Source organism: Thunnus thynnus, chromosome 15 (genome assembly GCF_963924715.1).
Source record: "Thunnus thynnus chromosome 15, fThuThy2.1, whole genome shotgun sequence".
In the NCBI taxonomy this organism is placed as follows: Eukaryota; Metazoa; Chordata; class Actinopteri; order Scombriformes; family Scombridae; genus Thunnus; species Thunnus thynnus.
The window spans coordinates 6,302,091-6,324,590 of NC_089531.1; the positions used below are offsets into that span (position 1 = coordinate 6,302,091).

The following is a 22,500-nucleotide window of genomic DNA, read 5'->3' on the forward strand; positions in this document are numbered from 1 at the left end:
CCAGCAGTCGCTAGCTGCTCAACTGACTCTTATTCAAAAAGCCTTAATCATTGTTTTCAACGAGTCATTCTGGTCTCAGTCTCTAAATTCAGACCCTCTAATAAGTGTGCTGGTGGTCATTTTGGAAATTATTGCTCCATTAATAAGATTTGAAGACTTATAGCAGCTCTGATGTCTGCCATGTTGGCGTTGATTGACAGCTGTGATTGACAGTTGGCTCTGGGACTAAACACTGAGTCACTGTTGTCGTATTATTTCTCTAAGTTTGATGTTACTTTATTATGATACCTGCCCTGTTAGCACGATTTAGCTAAAGTAGCTAACGTTAGCCCAAGTGTGCAGCGCTCAGTGTTCCCAGTAAGCTAACGTTAGCTTGTGTCCGAGGTAGCGGGGCACGTTTCCAGAGAGTGAAAGGAAACATCCCATCCTCCTTATCTGGAAACTCCGACCAGAAGCTGCAACTCTGAGCTTCAAACCGGCTCCAATGAAACTAACGGGTGACGTCACACCTCGCTACGCCTGTCTTTGTGTCCAGTATGAAAACAGTACTGGAATCAGCTTATAACATGTCAAATACTGAGGAAATGACTTCAGTGGTCACGTCTCCATCCAAATGGCTCTAATTTCAACTGAATTCCCAGAAAATGATGTAAAGAAACTGTAGTGAAAGTTTGTTTCCATCTATTCCTGATGAATATTAGCAGATAATAATAATAATAATAATAATAATAATAATAATAATAATAATAAACTTTATTTATATTGCTCTGTGATGGCCGCACACAGCTGCACTGAAGTTTGTGTCCCAGCTGTTACTCACACTTTGGTTTCTTTTACATTTGTAGTTTATTTTTTCCTCAGTTAGCTAATTTAATTACATTTCACATTACATACAAATGAATAACACACTGGATGTTGTTTCATACTCATTTTATTTTACAGTTTGGCAGAACATTAGTTTCTATTTGTAGCGCACATTTGGGTTTTTTGTACAGTTATTAGTTTAAGTTGTTCTAATTTTCATTTTTGAGTTACCAGCGTTGGGCTGCTGCCAGTCCGGGGCACCAGGACATGGACTGGTTCAATACAGGAAGTGGCCAGTTGGGTCATACCAAGTCCTGCCGCCTCATAGGGAGGAACTGTTTATTTCAAGTTTAGTCATGTTGTTTGTTTCTCTTCAGTGAACGTTTAGTTGGGTATTTTTGGTTTAGTTGGTTTAGTTGAGTTAACCCGTGTTGGGGGGATTCTGTCAGTCAGTATATTTGTTCCCCTTCGTTAAAGGTCTGTTAGTAGACTTAAGTTCACTTTAGTTGAGTTCTGTTTATTTGACCTCTTCTATGGGCCCTGAACTTTATTTACATATTTGGTCATTTGTACCTTTTTAGCATTTTTTGGGTAAAATAAAAACTCTCTTTTTTTGAAACCACCTGAGTCTCCTCTGTCTGCCAGCTCGGGCCCGTACCTGCAGCTCAGTATTAACAACTAAAAGATGTTTAAAAATAGGAAACATTAAAACAATAAAAAAACAATAAACCATAACAACCGAAGAAGATAAAAGGATAATACTGATAACAGTAAAACAATCTTAAAAGCTGCTGTATGATCCTTTAATGTCAGTGCAACATGATGTGGAGTTCCAGCCTCAGTGTTTCTAAATGAGCACTAGAGGGAGCCAGAGTTTAACTAACTGACCTCCTCATGTTTATACACACTGACATGCTCTCACACTCACTCACGCTGTATTATTTATTTATTTCATTATATTGTTATAAAGCAAAGACAAAACAGAAAATCATTTCTAAACTGTTTATTGTACAAACATCTGTTTTTATAACTTCTGATTTTTTTCATCAGCCAAATTCTTCCCGTTTACACAAAACACATAATATATTTAATATATTGAGTGTAATTGATTATTTTAATTATTTTATGATGTTTTATTTTACTTATTTTACTCATATGTGGCTCCCTCTGCTTCTATATTTCCTTCCCAATGTTGTTTAACTTTTAAACAGAATTATTTTTTTTTTAACATTGTTTGTCTTGTAAAGCACTTAATAACTTTGTTTTTAAGAAGAGCAATATAAATACAGTTTATTATTATTATTATTACCAGTATTAATATGATGATGTATACTGACAGCTCAGATGATTATTTATTGATTATCGTTACTGTGCCATTGTGCATCATTTGTGATGGATACAGCAAAACAGAGAATCACGCTGAGATAATAATAATAATAATAATAGTAATAATAATAATAATAATAATAATAATAATAATAATATATCCAGTATATGTAAACCAGTGGGACATCCAGACATCGGGCCTCCTTTACAGTCAAACCTTGTATCCATATTTGATCACTTTGCTGAATATTTTCAGATATTGGACTTTATGATCAACTTTATTGTCCACAAAAGTGGAAAACTGTCTTTGGTCCATTCAGCAGTTCATTAAAACATCAAAACATGAACACAAACCACAAAACAACAACACTGACAGCATGAAAAATACACAAAATATAAGAAAAACTTTTTATATTTTCAGATTTAACTTTCCAAAAAAGATGTTGTTCACAATAAAATATTAAAACTCAACTTAAATGTTTAATCATCTTTTTCTTAAAAATATTTTATTTATTTATTTATTTTAAAACAAATATGATAAAATAATTATATTTATAATAATATAAAAATATTGAAAATCCATTTTGAAAAAAAATCAAATTACAAATGTCCACTGAATGTGAAGCTTATTACTGTGTAGTTATGATTAATCAACGGTTAATATATATTCTGTAATCTTTTTTAATTTACAGTTAATTTGTCCAACGGGACTCCATAATATAGACAGCAAATCTTAATCAATTAATAAACTAATATTTAAAAAACTGTTTCCCCCCGTTTCCAGTCTTTATGCTAAGCTAAGCTAACCACGTCCTGACTCAAACATCTGGCTCTCTAACAGAAGGAGAATAAGATGATTCCCAACATGTTACAGTTTTAGTTTAAAGTGACAGTACAGGCTGCAGAATCCACCAATCAGCTCGCGAGCTGACAGACGTCCTTCAACCTCACCTGCAGAAAAACAGCGTTCAGCCAAAATACGTCACACGATGTGAGTTCCAGCAGACAGCTGAGTGATCCTGAAGATATCATCCATTTATTTTGTTTAATTGTTTATTTAACTGGAACAGTTTCACATAGTAACAGCTGTATATTTATTATGTACGGTGGCTCCGAGGTGCAAAACAAAATGACAACATTGTCGTTGTTGTGTATTGTTGTATTTCCTTAAAAACCATATTTTCCAAAATGTTGTGTTTTTAAAAAAAGATGTTATGTTTTTAAGATTTTAAGTTTTTGTTTTTGTTTGTCTAAAATGAAAACAACAGAAAACACAATATTTAGGAAAACAATGTTGAAATGTTTTGCACCTCGGGGCCACCATATCATGGGTTTATAAATATAAATATCACAATAAAATATAAAATCTTACAGTATGTAACACAGAAGACACTGAAAAACACTTAAAATGTTCTTTTACGTGTTTACGACTACTGTTCAAACCATGAAGAAGAAGTTTCTTCTTCTGTCTTTCCTGCTGTGGACGCTGTAAAAACATCTGTTCGTGTGGAGGCAGAGCTCTGCTGTCCAATCAGAGGCCGTGTTTGTCTGCTGACCTGATTGGACGGCTGCCTCTCTGAGCTCCGTGTCAGAACATTAAACAGTTCAGAGTTCAGATGAGATGAATCTTCACCCAGTTCAAATATAAACTATATATCTGGATTTATAAAAGTATATCATGACATGCAGATAGTGTCAAAAACAAGTGAACATCTTATTTCATATTTATCTCAAAGATGTGAAGAGTTTTTGTTCCATTAACACACTAACACTAACGTCTGCATCCACACTTCAAGTTCAAATATCATATAAAGTTTATAATCTACAAACTAAATGTTCCAACTTTTTATCAGCTCTCTGCTGCATCGTTTCACTCTAAGCGTCGACCAGGAGCCGCCACCGCCGCGCTGACCTGTTAGCTCGCTGCTAGCGCTACGTTTACACTTTTACAGAATCATGTGACTCAGATTTGTATGAAATGATAAATTTGTTCTGATCACAACGACAGAATAAATGTGGGTTAGAGAGAAACGAAGTATAATCATATTTATTTATGGACATTTAGACTGAATAACAATATTCAGCACATGACTGAGGAAACTCTCCGCCGTCTCATTTTCAGTCCGTTCTCTTCCAAATCCTAATTAAACCAATCTGCTGTGAGAGAGTTGAAGGGATTTCACAGCAGCTCCGCTTATAAAAGCATCACACAGAGGAAAAAATAATAATCTCCCTCCACCAAAAATGAAATAAACAAATAAACAAAGCAAAGTGTTTTACAGGAGGGAGTGTTGGCTCTATTATTATCACAACGAGAACATTAAGACACGTCTGTAACTGCTGTGCTGATGAGGAATTAAATAGAATTTAATTGAGTTCAATTAAAATGTTCTGAGTATCTGTTTATTTATCTGAACATCACCAGACATCAACCCTAATCCTAACCCTAACCCCAAAACCCTCAATTTCAATGTTTTTAATCATAAAAAGACAGTTTTCAGTCACATTAAGTCTGTTTAAAAGATTCATTCATATAGAATTAAACACCAGACGAGCAGTAACAGTTTTTTAAAGGTTGAACTGGATTCTAAAGTTTAGTAAAAGTTTGATCTTCCTTCATGTGAAACATCCAGTAGATGATAACGGACAGTGATGACAATATTTGCTTCACGTGCAGGTGAAACATTCATGATTTTATTCACCGTAAAGTTTCCATCATAGACTGTATAAAATATGGACGTTGTTACCGTGATGACACTCGTTGGTTTCTGAAGAGCGGTTTTGAAGCTCAAAGCAAGCCGCTCCGGCCGTCGTCATCTTGGCAGTGCGTGGCGCTGTCTAACTCCCGGCCAATCAAAAATGGGCAAAGAGGCGGGCCGAACGGCTGAAACAAGCAGTTTATGACAGGAATTAATATCAACTGTCCTCGATTCGCTCCAATGATGCACATAATTCCCATAATGCACTGGTCATATGTCCATAATTACTGGACATATTTTCATGTAGTTAAGTGTGAATAGTCGTGACTCCCAGTGCAGCAGTGTCACTTTCAACCAAACTTACTAACTCACCATTAAAGTGAACTGTAGTGAATGTTTGTTTCCATCCTGCTGTTGTTGTGAATATCAGCAGATAAACAGTCGGCGCCGTTAAACCGTCGCAGAAGAAGAAGAAACAACGAGATGACATCATTAAAAGCTCAAACGATGGAAAACATGATGGAAATATGACGTTTCTGTTAGTTTCATGTATTGATGTGAGGAAGGTTACAGCCTCCTCATCATCGCTCCACACATGATGTTTTCAGTCACATGATTCATTTCTTCACTCTGTTTACATTTGATTTTCATCCAAACAGCTGCTGTTTACACTTCAGACAACAGGAAACTGATATATTGATTTCTTAATTTAATTTCCACCGTTTTTTAAATGCAAACTGAAAATGTGACACTAACTCGTCTGTTTTAAATAGTTTTTGGTCGTCAGTTCATTGTTGGTTTGGATCAAAACAAAGAGACAAAAAGAAAAATATAGAAAATCATCAGACTTTTATATAAAGGATTGTAGCGTTGATACTCCTCTCCTGTGGAACCATCTTCCAGACACCCTCTCTATGTTTAAGAGTCGGCTTCAAACTTTCCTTTTTGATAAAGCTTATAGTTAGGGCCGACCAGGCTCGCCTTGGATCAGCCCTTAGTTCCCATGATGCACTGAGCTCCTCTCTCCTCCTCCTCCTCTCCATCTGTATGGATTCATGTAACATCAATGCATGTCACTAACTTTGCTTCTTCAGTTTTTTTTTGTGTTTTCTCATCTCTCAGGGAACCCTGGGTTCTGGGCCGAGCCTTCACGGTCCTGTTGGCGTCCTTCTCTGACTGCTGCTGTTGCTGTTTATACTTACTGTTGTTGTTATGATTGTTGTTATTCTGCTCCTCCCCTCCCCCCCTTTCCCCCTCTCAACCCAACCGGTCAAAGCAGATGGCCGCCCACCTAGAGTCTGGTTCTGTTTGAGGTTTCGACCCGTTAAAGGGGAGTTTTTCCTGCTGCTGCTCACGGGGGGATTGTTGGGTCTCTGTAGATTAAAGAGTTCAGTCTTGACCTGCTCTATGTGAAAAGTGCCCTGAGATGACTTTTGTTGTGATTTGGTGCTATATAAATAAAAACTGATTGATTGACTCGTGTCTTTATTCCATCCTGACAGAAGGTGTTTGTGATGAAAGAGGCTGGTAGCTGTATGGTAATCTACTGTGTTTGTAGTAATCTGGTTGTTTTTAGATCAGTAGTTTTGTATTTTCAGGTGCAACCATGCGGTATAAAAAAAAAATAAATTAGCACAAAAACACAACAGTGCAAAGAATATGAGCTGTAACCTTTAGCATGCCTGCTAACTAGCTTACTACCTACAGTAGAAACGCAAACAGTGTTATTTTCAAAGCCAAGAGTTAGAATATCACTGGATAACTATGTTATTTTGTGTTTTAAGTTGTATTTTTAAATTGGCTCTTTTAGGTTTCCATAAAAATAAAAAGTAAACAGGTGATTCAGGTGATTCATCTTCACACGGCTAAAGTGAAGCGAGTGAGATCGGACAGTGTCGGAGGATCAGAGGAGCATTTTTGACTGTAACAGAATCTGTTTCATCACTTCACTCCAAAGGCCTTGAAGCTGTTTTCATTTATTGATGAGGCGGCTGATCAATACGTCATGTAGCTACAAATGATGACAGCGCTGCATGGAAGTGTTCACTGATTCATAATGGATGTGCTCTGCAGGGGCTTCATTCTCACAGCTGCTTATTAATTGATCAAATATTTAATATATGGAGCCTGATCCCTCAGGTATAACTCTGCTGAAATGTGGAGAGAAAAAAAAAACATTCAAGTTGTAGTTAATTTACATTATCGACACTCAGCATTAACATAATAACACAGCGAGCGTTCAGGAGCTCACCTTACTGAATATGAAATCATTTATATAATCACTTTATACTCCGGATGGTTTAATGTTCTCTTATAGTGATGGTGCCAAATCCAAATACGTTATTCAGCAAAGCACAAATAGTAGATTTTTTAAAAACATTTCTTTTGTACAAATATTTTTGAAATTATTTGTTTTTGAGAAGAAAAAACATGTCAGATACCAGCGTGCAGGTCGGTTACATCTCTATCTCAGTGTCTCTCCTCTGCTCCGCTGTGACGTCTGTCAGCAGGTCTCAGTGAGGGGAGTCACATCCACCTGCTGCATGACGCACATTTCCTTATTTGGACATCAGTCCTGGAGTTGGGGGTGTTCCCCAGAGATAAAGCTGAACTACTGACACACGCGACGTGCTCCCAAAGGACTCTCCATAACCTGTTGTTCCTCTTCTCCTTTCTACAAAGTTAGGTTGTAAAAAATAGGCAATAAATGAAAAGTGCAAAGCAAGAATCACCTCTGAAGTTCTTCTACTTGTTACAGGCTGTGCTGTCTGTGTGTTATGGGTGTATAAATAGGTAGAGGTCTGTCTGCAGAGAGGTGATGAGTAAAGTTTTATCTCAGTAGTCAGCGCAGTCGTCTCTGATCTGAGAGACTCCAGTTTGAGACCCGGTGTGTGGACCAACTTCATAAGGTGGTTTATTCATGAACACTTATTGTAACACTTTTGTTTTCTAAAATTAAAAGTGTAACAAAAGCAAAAACTGTATTTTTACGTCACATGCGCCACTGAAGAAGAATACCCTTTGGAAGCAGACTCAATCATCAAAGGAGAACACATTTAGTTTGGAGACCTGATAATCAAATAACGTCTGAGACAACTCTTTGATCAAACATATGCCAAGTTGGTGTCCTTTCCACCTCCTGACCCCTGCTGATGTGACCTCTCCTGTATTGCCCCTGGAGTTGCCTTGATCTTGTATGTAAATGCCCTCCCTTTCTACCCTTTTGTTTATCATGTGTTAGTCACCCTCCTGACCTCTACTGATCTGACCCCTCCCGACGTGCCCCTGGCAAACCATGATCTTGTATGTAAATGCCCTCACAACCTTGATCCATACTGTAGCTTTTGTTCACCATTTGGTGCTTTGATCTTTACTGTATAAAGTCTCTCCACTTCTTCTGCTCTGGGTCAGTCTACTGTATCAGACCAGCTCTGTGTCAGTATGCTCACCGCATTTCCGGAATGCTATTAAACCACTTCCACCACAGCAAACTTTGAACAAGGACTTGAGTGAAATTTCTTCAACAAATGGTGCCGTGACCCGGATGGCAAGAGACCTTCAACGGAGACTCCTTTCCCAGACCAAAAACACACCAGTGACCAAATCCAAATTTCAGAGGTAAGGTCCTTTTGAAAACCTAATTACTGTTGCTGTGTATTGTTGGAGGTCTGTGGAATTGGAGTCCCGGAGAAGGGTGACGCCATCCTGATTTTAAGTAAGTTTGCTGTGTGGTTGTGTATGGGGGTTAATGAGATGTGTTCTCTGTAAGATGTTTCTGGAGACGTTTAGGAACGCTTGTAGTTTCATAACTGAGGTTACTTGCTTCTTCCTTGCCTTAGAATCTGACTCGCTCTTCTCAAGGTTTTATATCTCCAGTAATATCCAGTTACAGATAAAATGGCCATTATGAACTAGATCCTGACGAGGATAGGACCATGGGTTGGTCCCCAGTGTTTGGGAAACACTGAGAGATAGTCTGTGGAGATGTTTCTGTAGATGTTTAGGAAACGCTTGTAGTTTCATAACCTAGGAATCTTGACTTTGTTGTGAGGTTACTTGCTTCTTCCTTGCCTTAGAATCTGACTCGCTCTTCTTAAGGTTTTATATCTCCAGTAACATCCAGTGACAGATAAATAGATCCTGATGAGGATAAGACCACGGGTTGGTCCACAGTGTTTGGGTAACACTGAGAAATAGTCCAAAAGGGGACTAGTGAGTAGTCCAAAAGGGGACTAGTGAGTAGGCCTACGCAGGTTCCAGTGAAGAAGTAGGGTGATTTGTTCTCCCAGGGATTGACTAGTTCTCCCAATACTCAGAAACAGGTATATTTCATTTGTAAGAATCTGACTCGCTCTCCTTACACAAAAAAATGATTTGTATCTTCTGAGTAGAATGTTGATTTGAAAGATTTGGTAAGTGAATTGTGGGCAAAAGTAGGTGTATATGAAAGTTTTTTTGAAGGGATTTTACAGAAGGAAAATGTAAGTTATTTTAGCAGAAGGTTTGGGAAAGTGTTGACTGGTCCTGTTAAATACATGTATGGTAAATGGTACCAAAAGCTTAAAATTTGTTGCAACATAAAAATAAAAAAAATAAGAAAACGTGATATAAAGAAAATAGAAATTGAAGTACAGAAAATAAATGTTGAAGGAACAACATTTACAACAAATAAGAGAAAATAAATGTTGAAGGAACAACATTTATAACAAATAAGAGAAAAATGTGGTAAAGAAAGAAATTAGCCACAAATGTAAAATCCTATGCAACTAAGAGTCTAGAAAGAAATAACACAACGCAGAGTTTAAACTAGTGCAACTAGTGTAACGACTAGAAAGAAATAACACAACGCAGAGTTAAAACTAATGAAACTAGTGCCACAGCTAGAAAGAAATAATACAACTCAAAGCATAAAACAATGCAGTATACACTTTTAAAAAAAATTGGATAAGTCTTCCGGAAGCACCACAACAAATATGAATGATTAAATCAAAAGATTTAATCTCATATTGCAAAGTTTTTGTTGATGTTTGTCACTTCACGTGTGTCTTTGTCTGTAACTGTTGAGGAACGCGTTTTATGTTTTCTTTTCCTTTTCCAAATCTCATATTGCAAAGTTTTTGTTGATGTTTGTCACTTCACATGTGTCTTTTTCTGTAACTGTTGAGGAACGCATTTTATGTTTTTCCTTTTCCAAATCTTAGAAAATGACTGTTGTAGGAATGATATGGTGATCTGAGACTAAACAAAATTGTTTGTAGATCAAATTATAACAGTTTTTTTCTAAGTATCTCACTACACAGGCGGAGCAGAGAAAATGGCAGAGAATCCCTGAAGGACTTCACAATTCGGACAAAGTTGACCTCCTGGAAAAGAGGCATTGAGAATTCCTTCATTTGGGGTGAGAAATTGCTCATTTGCAGCAACTCAATCCACATCAACCCTGCCTACGGCACCTCCTTTGAATAGACACATGGGAGACCAACAAACCCCACAGCACAACCAATAGAGCTGTCAGGACTTTGACCAAATTGAAACAGAAAAATTGTAACCCAGGCTCCACTAATTACATTGGCAGAAACAAATGAAGAACCCCATTTAATGGTAGACGTAAATGGAAAATCAACCTCATTTTTGGTCGACACAGGAGCTTCTCTTTCAACTCTACAACCAACGAAAACCATTAATTTGAAAGCATCCAAAGAGACAGTCAGAGCTGTGGGGGTTGGAGGCATTCCAATGTGTATACCTATATCTGAGCCTACTATGGTATCTATAGGTCCTTTCACTGAAGGCATGTCAAGTTTCACAACTTCACACTCCTTTCTTCTGTCTGACACCACACCCGTAAATCTACTAGGGAGAGATTTGTTATGCAAACTAAACTGTACCATCTATTGTTCCCCAGATGGTATCTTTTTAGAGACTAATCAACATAACACAACAGCTGTGCTTGCAGCCCTAATAGATCAAAATCAACCCATTTGTGAAGAGAAAGGGAAAATCTATGATAGAATAGTGTCCAGTGTGCCCCCGTCAGTATGGGCTTCTTCTTCTAATGATGTTGGTTTGATTAAGACTGCAGAGCCAGTACAAATATTACTGAAACAAAATGTCTCTCTGCCAAGGATTCCACAGTATCCTCTTTCACAGGAAAAGAGAGAAGGCATTCGTCCTGTCATCCAGTCTTTACTTAACCAAGGAATAATAGTGCCATGCAACAGTCCATGTAATACACCTATACTTCCCGTGAAGAAACCAGGTAAACCAGAATATAGATTCGTACAGGATTTACGAGCTATCAATACAGTAGTACTTCCCCGTTTCCCTTTAGTTCCAAATCCAACTACTGTATTGTCTTCATTACCTGCTAACTCAACTCACTATACGGTACTTGATCTCTGCAGTGCCTTCTTTTCTGTCCCCTTACATACAGACAGCCAGTATTTGTTTGCATTCACCTATGATGGACAACAATATACTTTCACCAGATTACCTCAAGGTTACACTGAGTCACCTACAATATTTTCTCGTGCTTTACACAGTGATCTCAAAGATCTTTCATTTCCAGGAGGTTCAACCCTAATACAATATGTAGACGATTTACTTTTGGCCTCTCCTTCTGCTTCTGCTTGTGAAATTGACACTGTCATCCTTCTCAAGGCTTTAGCTGAAAAGGGTCACAAAACTTCACAAAAGAAAGCTCAGTTGTGTCAAAATGTGGTTCAGTATCTGGGACACACACTATCAGGTTCAACAAGAGTATTAACTGACTCCAGGATAAAAACCATATTACAAGTGCCCAAACCCACTACTATGTCACAAATGAAAACATTTTTAGGCATGACAGGATATTGCAGACAATGGGTAATTGATTATGCATCACTTGCAGCTCCACTCCAAGATATGTCCAAACCCTCAACATGTTCCCAGCCACTCACCTGGTCACCACAAGCCGAGGAATCTTTTAATAAGCTAAAACAGGAACTGTTGTCAGCTCCTGCACTAGGACTGCCTGACTATAATCAATCCTTTAACCTATTTGTGCATGAGAAATGTGGATTTGCACAATCTGTTCTCACTCAGCGCCATAATTCTGCTTACAGACCTGTTGCTTATTTTTCCTCCAAATTAGACCCAGTAGAGAGAGGACGTCCACCCTGTCTAAAAAAAAACTGTAGCTGCAGCTGCACTTACAATTAACAATTCTGCTAATATTGTTCTAGGTTTGCCACTCACAGTCATGGTCCCGCATGATGCACTCACCCTTATCACCAGAGAGGCACACAGACGCATGACAGGGACCAGAGAGGCAAAATATGTACTAACACTCACTGCTCTACACATTACACTCAAAACATGTATCATCCTTAATCCTGCTACACTTCTGCCTACAGAAGAGGATGATGATCCTCATAACTGCATGGATGTCATCTCATGTCCATCTAAAGCTCGTCCTGACCTTTCAAAACCTCCTATCTCTAACTCTGATCTTGGTTTTCTATACTGATGGCTCTGCTTATAGAGAAAATGGAGTGCCATACGCAGGGTATGCAATTTGTCAATTAATATTAATAATAATTAATAATTTTTCAATTATTGAAAGCGTCGCCCTGCCACCCTCAAGCTCCGCCCAAGTAGCTGAGTTGCATGCACTGATGAGAGCCTGCTACCTGGCCAAAGGTAAAACTGTTACCATTTACACCGACTCCAGGTATGCTTTTGGATGTTTATATGACTTTGGCATGTTATGGGCAAACCGAGGATTCATTACATCCTCGGGGACACCCGTTAAACATGGCAAATTAATCGGTGAACTGTTGGATGCATGTCAACTACCTTCATCTATTGCAGTTGTTAAGTGTGAAGCCCACACCAAATCCAACGATCCTGTTTCAAACGGCAATGCTTTGGCTGACCATGCGGCCAAAACAGCTGCCAAAATTGGTAACCCTGTCCATGTTAAGCTCTGTCCTTCCATACCTGCTAACGACCTTGCTTCTCTTAATGATGTAGCCCTCTTACAGGAGACTGCTGATGTGGAGGAGCATAGGTTGTGGTTTTCCCATGGATGTAAATATGTAAATAACTTGTGGGTCCACAACGCATTGTGGTACCTACGCCCCTGTACCCATGACTTGCACGCATGTCACATGGCTTATCGCATGTAAGTAAAGGAGGAATGTGTCTGACAGTGTTGAAAGACTGGTATGCTCCAGGATTTACATCGTATGCCCAAAAGTACTGTGAGAAATGTTTGATTTGTCAACAGCACAACCCTGGGAAAACAGTACAGACAACAATGTCGACACATCCTCCCCCTCAGGGACCTTTTGAAGCTCTACAGCTAGATTTTATTCATATGTCGAAATGTGATGGATATGATAATGTTCTTGTATGTATAGATATGTTTTCAAACTGGCCTGAAGCCTGGCCTTGCAAAAAGGCTGACTCTGCTTCTGTAGTGAAATGCTTGCTGAAAGACATTGTTCCAAGATTCGGCATCCCACAGAGCATCAACTCAGACAGAGGAACTCATTTCACTGGACAAATAATGACTGAACTCTGTAACTCACTGGGAATTAAACAAAGACTACATTATCCATACCATCCTCAGTCTGCAGGGCTAGTTGAACGACAAAATGGTGTTCTAAAGAACAAACTAGCCAAACTGTGTGCTGAAACAGGTCTAAAATGGACATCACTATTGGCCCTCATGTCAATGAGGACCACACCCATCAGGAAACACAAACTTACACCTCATGAGATTATTACGGGTAGACCAATGACTGTATCAAGTAATTCAATACTATGCATGAAGAAAATGGATCTTCATGCTACGGATGAATCAATGATATCATTCTGCTCTGCCCTAACCTCTGCTGTTCAGTCAATCCACAGACAAGTAAAAGCTGTCCAGTCTCCTCCTAGTGACCAGCCGTGCCATAACATCCAACCAGGGGACTGGGTCTGCATCAGAGAGTTCCGACGCAAGAACGCCCTGAAACCCCGCTGGTCCAAACCACAACACGTCCTGCTTACCACCAACACAGCAATCAAGTGTGAAGGTCGCCCCACGTGGGTCCACGCATCCCACTAGGGGTGGCTGCAGCTCTGGGAAGAAACTCCTCCCCCGAAGGACAACGCAGGGCTGACAGCCCCAGAAGAAGAGGTACAGCACCCGCAGCCGCCGGAGGAGAAGAGGAGCACCGCAGGGCCCAGAGCCCCAGAAGAAGAGGCACACCGCCCGCAGCCGCCGGACGAGAAGAGGAGCACCGCAGGGCCCAGAGCCCCAGAAGAAGAGGTACAGCGCCCGCAACCGCCGGAGAACAAGAGGAACACCGCAGGACCTAGAGCCCCAGAACAACATGTACAACACCCACCGACAGTCATAACAGACACCAGAGACCCAGGAAAAGATACACGACAAACCCCAACACACTCACAGCCATCAAAGGAACAGATCAGACGATCCTACAAACATCACAAACGAGACCTTTCGAGACAACAAGAGGGGAACACACCCATAACAGTGCTCCCATTCCAAGTTACGGAGCCATGGTAGCTTTGGATCAAATAAGAGACCCTTTTCATGCGGTTGAAGATCTTGCAAACACTACCGCAAAAGGCATGTCCATGTTCTCACAAGAAATGACTGCTGTGAGAAGAATGACTTTACAAAATCATGCTGCTCTGGATTATTTACTGGCTTCTCAAGGAGGAACCTGTGCAGTAATTGGAGCTGAATGTTGTATTTTCATACCTGATCACAATGCCACCATACAAGAAATAACTAACCATTTGAATAATATTGCCAAAACATTACATAACCCTGTCACCACTGGTCTGTTTGATTGGTTTAAACAGAAATTAGGAGCATTAGGTTATGTAATCTTTGAAATTGTCTTGCTTGGATTTGGAGTCTTGACTGTTGTAAGCCGTTTGATCACCTGTCTTAAATCCATTTGTAACTCATGTATCACTCAGACAACCACTAAGATCATGTACACCACTGCAACTCCACCTATCCTACCAATAGAGTTGGAAAATTCAGACTTTTTTGTTTAAAATTGAAGTAGATTTAGACTAAATAGACTGTAGCCACATTAAAAAAAAAAAAAAAAAAAAAAGTGTGGATTGAAGAAGAATACCCTTTGGAAGCAGACTCAATCATCAAAGGAGAACACATTTAGTTTGGAGACCTGATAATCAAATAACGTCTGAGACAACTCTTTGATCAAACATATGCCAAGTTGGTGTCCTTTCCACCTCCTGACCCCTGCTGATGTGACCTCTCCTGTATTGCCCCTGGAGTTGCCTTGATCTTGTATGTAAATGCCCTCCCTTTCTACCCTTTTGTTTATCATGTGTTAGTCACCCTCCTGACCTCTACTGATCTGACCCCTCCCGACGTGCCCCTGGCAAACCATGATCTTGTATGTAAATGCCCTCACAACCTTGATCCATACTGTAGCTTTTGTTCACCATTTGGTGCTTTGATCTTTACTGTATAAAGTCTCTCCACTTCTTCTGCTCTGGGTCAGTCTACTGTATCAGACCAGCTCTGTGTCAGTATGCTCACCGCATTTCCGGAATGCTATTAAACCACTTCCACCACAGCAAACTTTGAACAAGGACTTGAGTGAAATTTCTTCAACACCACTAACGGCGAGCAGAAGCTAGGTCACAATGTTGAGAAAACTTATTTTACAATCTGCAGATTAAATCAGTTCACTTGTAATTTCTGGGTCACTTTAAGTGAATTCGGTAACCATGGTGACACGTTTTGTTTACAACTTTAGTGATGAAGTGTTTTGAAGCTCTTCTCCATAGCAACAGCAGCAAAGGCTCATGGGTATTGTAGTATTCTCACAGATGGAAACAAACACTGTGCCAAACGTAAAGTCTGAACTACTTGAAAAACTGTTTCATGCCGAGCGAAGTGAAACCTTAATTAAACTGACGTCACTGTCTGTTATGTTGTTGTCATTGTCACTACTTCATTGCATTGTGGGATATTTGTGCCAGTGTAGTGTAGCTTGCATACTTAATATTTAATAGTATGGACTTCACGCACTAAGGTCTCAGATATAATGAAAAAATCTCACCTACTGTTTTAGCGACTAAATAGCTGAAGTGTAAATAACGTAAACTGGTGTCAGAATATAAACCTGTAGGATCATTACATTATCAAACTCAGTCAATAACATCGAGGAGATCAATTAAAGAAATATTTGAAATGAGAATACAGGATGAAACAAAAACCCTGTAAACTGTATTTATTATATATATATAACTGCATTATAACTGCATTATATACAGACTGAGGCTAAAGCTAACAGTCCCAGTAAGAAGTCAGCATACTCACCAGCTGTTGATGAGTTATTCTGGTGGTTTCAGTATGATGAGGAAGAATACCATGTTTGTCTGATGAACTTATGTTTATTTTCAATGTTTCACTTTTAACATGATAGAAGACTTTTAATATGTGGACTAACGTAACGCTATCTCAGCTAACAAGTCTAAAGTTGCTGTAAACGTCCCCGAATCCAGACAAATTCGCTAACGTTAGCTTAAATTGTGACGTAGCTTCATCATCTCCATCACAGTGGACTATCCAGCGCTGAGCGAAGCTTTTCCTAATGTAACCTGTAACCCCACAGAACTAATGCAGTTAGCTAACGATATGCTAACTTGAGGCTGGACTTGGAAGTTCTGGGTTACTGCTTATAGGTAGTAAACCCGTTAGCCAGACATGCTAACTGTAGGAGTTTATATTAGATCGCACTTTTACTCTTGCTGAAAAAAGACAGAAGGGTTAAGTGATATGTTTTCTCATAATTACAAGATATTTTATGTATTTCGTCATGAGATACAAAGTCAAAATTACAGGTAAACTTTTTTTTTCCCTTTGTTTAATTAATTGCACTTTTGTAACAAATAGACAGCCAATATCAATAGATCATAGACTCAATTTATCAACTCTGTTTCCTAGAAATTACATTCATATACGTCTAAACTGAAACAAGCTGCTGAATCACGTTTTCTCTCAACATGATGATTAAATGATAATTAATGTATTTAAGTTTCAAAAATGTTGATGCTGGATGTGGACGTTCTAATGTGAGTGAAATGTTCACAGACAACGTGCCTGGTTGTTAGTTTTCCATATCTACTAGTGGAAACTACAGCAATATAAAACATAATGTTATTGGGAAAACAGTTTAGTTGTATGTGAAAGTAATTTCTAAGAGACAGAGTTGCAGTTTATTCAGCAGCTGAGTTCATTAACACAACTGGAGCTCACGTGCAGCACAAAGGTGAATTTCCTCAGTTTCCTGCAGAAGAAGAAGACAACGTTGAAATAATTTACAGATCAGACAGTCGACTCTCGTCTCTGCTTTAATTCACTTGTTAGTTTCAAGGTGGTACTCATCACATATAAAACCTTACTGGGTACAAGCCGATAAGTATCAAATCCTGATTATGCAAAATATAAAATGTATTTGAATATTATTACAGATGCATTAATGTGTAAGTAGCATTTTAATGTTGTCAAGGTGAAGCTGGTTTTAATATTTAATCTACAACAGTGCAGCATATTTTACAAACTGGTCATACAGGATAAACAAGTGGAGAACAGGTAGCAGCATCTACACAGGTGTACGAGTGCTGCAGGTACTTCTGAGTCCCTGGACACCAGTTAGAGAAGTTCAGGTTAGACGCTCAAACCGAACATCTGTGTTTCCCATCACATCTGGAGAGAGAGAGAGAGAGAGAGACAGAGACAGAGAGGGAGGGAGAGAGAGAGAGAGAGAGAGAGGGAGAGAGTGAGAGAGACTTTAGATTTTTAAACTCAACATTTATTAACCACTATGTACACTGTAAAAAAAAACGTAATACACTACATTAACACATACATAATATAATTACATATCAGGTATCAAAGTTACATCAGCACATGTCCAAAACTCAACTGTTCATCTATTACAGAGCAGAGCACCCCCCCATAACCCCAAATCAGCTGGAAAGTCTCCAGGTCATGAGCAGCTCTGTAAAAACTGAACTCTACCAGCAGTCTGGACTTCACCATTCTGACAAAAACAGGAACCACATCAACATTCAACTCTTCCTCCACCTTCCTCCTGCGGCTCACATACACCGCCATCTTTGCCTGTCCCAAAACAAAGTTCAATATCTGACACTTGTTCTTCTGTTGGTGTATTTAAAACCACAAATAAAAACCTGCTTCATAAAAATTTCTCCATATCTGCTAAAAATGGTTTCCAACAACACAAACAGAGCCGTCAGATGAGAGCACTCTGAGAAACAGTGAAACACCGTCTCTCTTTGGCTGCAGAAGGGGCATTTCTCCTCCACAGCAGCATTAATAACAGAGATAAAAGAGTTCACTGCTACAATGCCATGTAGGATCCTCCACTGCAGGTCCGCATGTTTCTTTGTTAAAGGAGGTTTATACAAAGACCTCCATGCTGGTTTGACGTCAGGGTCTAAGTCCAGATAAGTCCTCCACGGGGTGTCACTGCGTCCATTCAGTTTGTTCTGGTTCAAGGTTTTAACCATCAACTTATACAGCGTCTTTCCTGAGGCGTCCTCCAAAGAAGCTCCCACAGGGTCGACAGGCTCAAGTAAAGGACCAGAACAGTTTTTGAAATCCGGAAACAGTCCAATGGTGGGATAGGGGTCCATACAGTTTGGCAGCAGTGCGCCATCACAAAAGTCAGTTAACAGAAGGCATTGGTGTCCTGTCAGCTTCTGTTTCCAATGTTTCAGTAACTGGTTTATGACTCGCGTAGATCTCACTCCCAGCCGAGCAGCCAGTCCAACAGGATCATCCAACCGAGGTCCCGCCAGCTCCACCACCTGCCCCAAAGTAGAAACTCCTGCAGTGTGAAGGAGTCTGGATAGAGTAGGTCCCCCCCAGCTGGGACAATCCAAAAGTCCTCCAAACAGTACAGGTTCCTGTAGGAGCCAGTACAGAGAGTCATCCCGCTCCTGCCTCTGCTTCCTCAGCAAAGTCCACACTGAGAAGACACTTCTATAAAAGGCTGGCAGGGATGAAGCGTCCAACCTCTTGGAGTCCATTAGAAACAAAGACAAACCCAGTCCCAGACCACCAAACCGCTGTAGGATGCAGCAGGATAAAGTCCTCCACACCAGGTCTGTGGGCCCAGTGAGCAGTCTCTGAATGAACTGAAGGCGGAAGGCAGCGCCCCTGCTGGCCAGATGGACCAGACCTTGTCCACCCTCCTCCTTAGGAAGAAACAGCACGCTCTGAGGTACCCAGTGCAACCTTTCCCAAAAAAAATCAACCAAAACCCTTTGGATCTGTGATAAAAGACAAGCTGGAGGATCAACGCAGGCCAACCGGTGCCACAGAGCAGAAGAAACCAGATTGTTAATCACGAGAACACGACCTTTGTAGGACATTTTAGGTAGAAGCCATTTCCATTTCATGAGCCGACCTTTGACCTTTTCTAAGACATTGTCCCAGTTTTTCTGTAAGAACATTTCATTGCCCAGAAAAACTCCCAGGTATTTTAGCCCTCCTTTTTTCCAGACCAGACCTCCAGGTAACCTGAGTTGATCCACCAGCCGATCCCCCACCATGACAGCCTCACTCTTCCCCCAGTTTACTTTAGCAGAGGATATGCAACCAAACAGATTAACAGTGTTCACTAGCACATCAATATCTCTCTGTGTGTTAACCAGGACAATGACATCATCAGCGTACGCCGACAGTTTAAAAGAGGCATCACAGTCAGGAAAACAAACACCAGTCAGATCATTCCTCAGTTTGTGGAGTAGAGGCTCGATGGCCAGAGAGTAGAGCATGCCGGACAGAGAGCAGCCCTGCCTGACCCCCCTCTGGACACTGAAAGGAGCACTCAGACCTCTGTTGATTTTCAGAACACTCGCAATGTCACTATACAGAACCTGGATCTTGGCTATGAAACCAGGGTTGAACCCGAAAGCAGCTAAAGTTTGCCATAGATACTGGTGTTCAACCCGGTCAAAAGCCTTTTCCTGGTCTGTTGAAATCAGACCAGTGTCTACAGCCAATGAGCTGGAGACCTCCAAAACATCCCGAATTAAAGTGACATTGTCACTTATCAGCCTGCCGGGCACGCAGTATGTCTGATCAGTGTGGATGACAGAAGCCATCACCTCTCTGAGTCTGCTGGCCAGGACCTTGGACAGTATCTTGTAGTCCGTGCAGAGCAGAGAAACAGGTCTCCAGTTCTTCAGCTCCTGCAGGTCTCCCTTCTTGGGCAGCAAAGTGATGACCGCCCTCCTGCAGCTCAGAGGCAGCCGTCCCCTCTCCAGGCTGTTTGTGACAACCTCCAACAGGTCTTCACCCAACACGGACCAGAAGGATTTATAGAAGTCAACAGGAAGACCGTCTATACCTGGAGCTCTTCCACTCTGTAAGCTCATCAGAGCAGTATACAGTTCATTAATGGATACCGGAGCCTCCAGCTTTGCATTGGCTCCAGCATCCACCTGAGGAAGACCAGTGAAGAAGCTGCTGCACGCATCTGGATTGTCTGTTAGTTCACTCTTATACAGATCTTTATAAAAACTGACTGCAAATTTCCTAATCTCAGAAGAATCTGAGATTGCAGAGCCGCTGCTGGATCGCAGAGAGTGAACAATCTTTCTCTGTCCATTTTTCCTCTCCAGACCAAAGACCAAAGTGAGAGGGGGCGTCCATCTGCGTGATGTCGAGGAACCGTGACCTGACCAGAGCTCCCTGTGCTGCGATGCCCAGCAGGTTGGCCAAAGCCAACTTTTTAGACTTGAGGGAATCTAAAAGCCCTCGATCTCCTGTAGAACCTGCTAAACTCTGCAGTTCTACCACCTGAGTCTCCAGGTCCCTCATAGATCTGGTTATGTCTCTAGTGACATTACGAGTGAACTGCTGACACAGCTGTTTAATCTATGATTTCCCAAAATCCCACCACTGTTGAACACAGGCAAAGTCAGACTTACATTTTCTGTGGGTAAACCAAAAACATTCAAAAGCTGCTCTAAAAGCCTTGTCATGAAGCAGGGCAGTGTTAAAATGCCAGTAAGCACTCTGTAAACACACATTTTTTATAAAAACACAGCAAAAAAACAGACAGTGATCAGAGAAGCCCACTGGGTTAATGTGACAACTTTTAAAAAGGTTCATGTGATGTTTAAAAGAATACAGACGATCCAGCCTGGCCAGAGATAACACATTGTCTTTAGAGTGACTCCAGGTGTACTGCCTGTGACTTTTATAAAACATCCTCCACACATCTGACAACTCATGAGCTTCAGTCAACTGTCTGAACCTGCGTGATGAAGCAGGATGAGGCTCTTGGTGGTTTCTATCCAGTTTTGGATTTTCAGTACAGTTAAAATCACCTCCTAAAAACAAATACTCATCACTGCTGCAGTTCCTGATAGTGTCACATAAAACATCTAGTACCGCTAGTCTATCCACCCCCTTGGTTGGTGCATAAACATTGACGAAAACTACAGTAATATTTTCAAATTGAGCTTTGACCTTCAATAAACAGCCTTTAATAATTTCCTCAACTTCACAAGAAAAAGGCAAGAAGCTCCTGGAAAGGACAATCCCACTCCTCCACTACAGCTGGACTTATGGCTCAGAATGACTTCCCCGTTACATCCTCTCCTCCAGTCACTTTCATTATCTGCACTACTGTGTGTTTCCTGAAGCAGCATTACATCTATGTTCTTCAGCTCCATCAGCTTAAAGAACGCAGCTCTTTTACTATCTTCCCTGGCTCCATTCAAGTTTAAAGTGCCTATTTTGAATTCACACATGGAGAGAGAGAAGCTTAAAAGAAATATAACAGTAGGAAAACATAACAGGAAGAGAGAAAAACACAAGAAACTTCGTCTAAACATCATCATCAGCAGTGATTTGTGCTTTTACTTTAAGCAGCAGTTTCTTCAGACGATAAATTTCCTGATCTGTCAGAACATCATCTCCTAAGTTTCCTGATCTTTCTGTCAGAGGCTTCGCTGACTCTACAAACAGCTTCAGGTCTGCAAAGTGATCCTCTACTTTCACAAGCCTGGATCCCTTCGTTCCCTGCAGAAAACCCTTTATACCAGCAGGAGAGTAGCGGCTCTGCTGGTCTTCCTGGGTCAGTGACAAATCACTTTCTGACTCTGCTAAAGATTTTCCAGTTTTTGTCCCTTTAGTGACTTTGATGGCTTTTGCACTACTCTGGACAGGCTCTGAACTTTTCCTCTTTTGTGACAGTTTTAACAAGTCATCATCAGACATGTCTTCGTCTTCAATGAGGTCCTCACACACTGACAGGTTACCATTTACTTTTTCATTCTCTTTGTTATCAGTTTCAATGGTTGTGTTTTCTGAACTGCTCTGATGCTCATCCTTTCCCTGTCGCTGATCACTGCTCTCAACTGGCTCCTCACCGGCAGAAGATGCAGGGGAGTCACCGCTTGCAGGAGGCCCACCGAGGCCCAGGTCCCCGGCAGGGGCCGGAGCCGGCACCCGGTCCGGAGGCCGCGGCTCCCCGGCAGGGGCCGGAGCCGGCACCCGGTCCGGAGGCCGCAGCTCCCTGGCAGGCACCGGAGATGGCTCCCCGGCAGCAGCCCGCCGCTGCTCCCCCATTCTCTCCGGGCA

At 40.7% G+C, this 22,500-nt stretch overlaps 1 protein-coding gene and 1 long non-coding RNA gene across 2 annotated transcripts in view; one reads left to right on the forward strand and one right to left on the reverse strand.

Moving 5' to 3' along the window:
- Positions 1-22,500, forward strand: part of LOC137198329 (major histocompatibility complex class I-related gene protein-like) — a 197,444-nt gene that overhangs the window by 43,553 nt on the left and 131,391 nt on the right. The gene's annotated exons all lie outside the window — the stretch shown is intronic.
- LOC137198336 (uncharacterized) overlaps positions 16,712-22,500 on the reverse strand; it is a 7,193-nt gene continuing 1,404 nt past the window's right edge. Inside the window, exons 2-3 of the long non-coding RNA XR_010931624.1 lie at positions 17,448-17,583; positions 16,712-17,164 (exon numbers count right to left, since the gene is read on the reverse strand). This is a non-coding gene — a long non-coding RNA (uncharacterized lncRNA). The remainder of the gene's footprint in view (positions 17,165-17,447; positions 17,584-22,500) is intronic.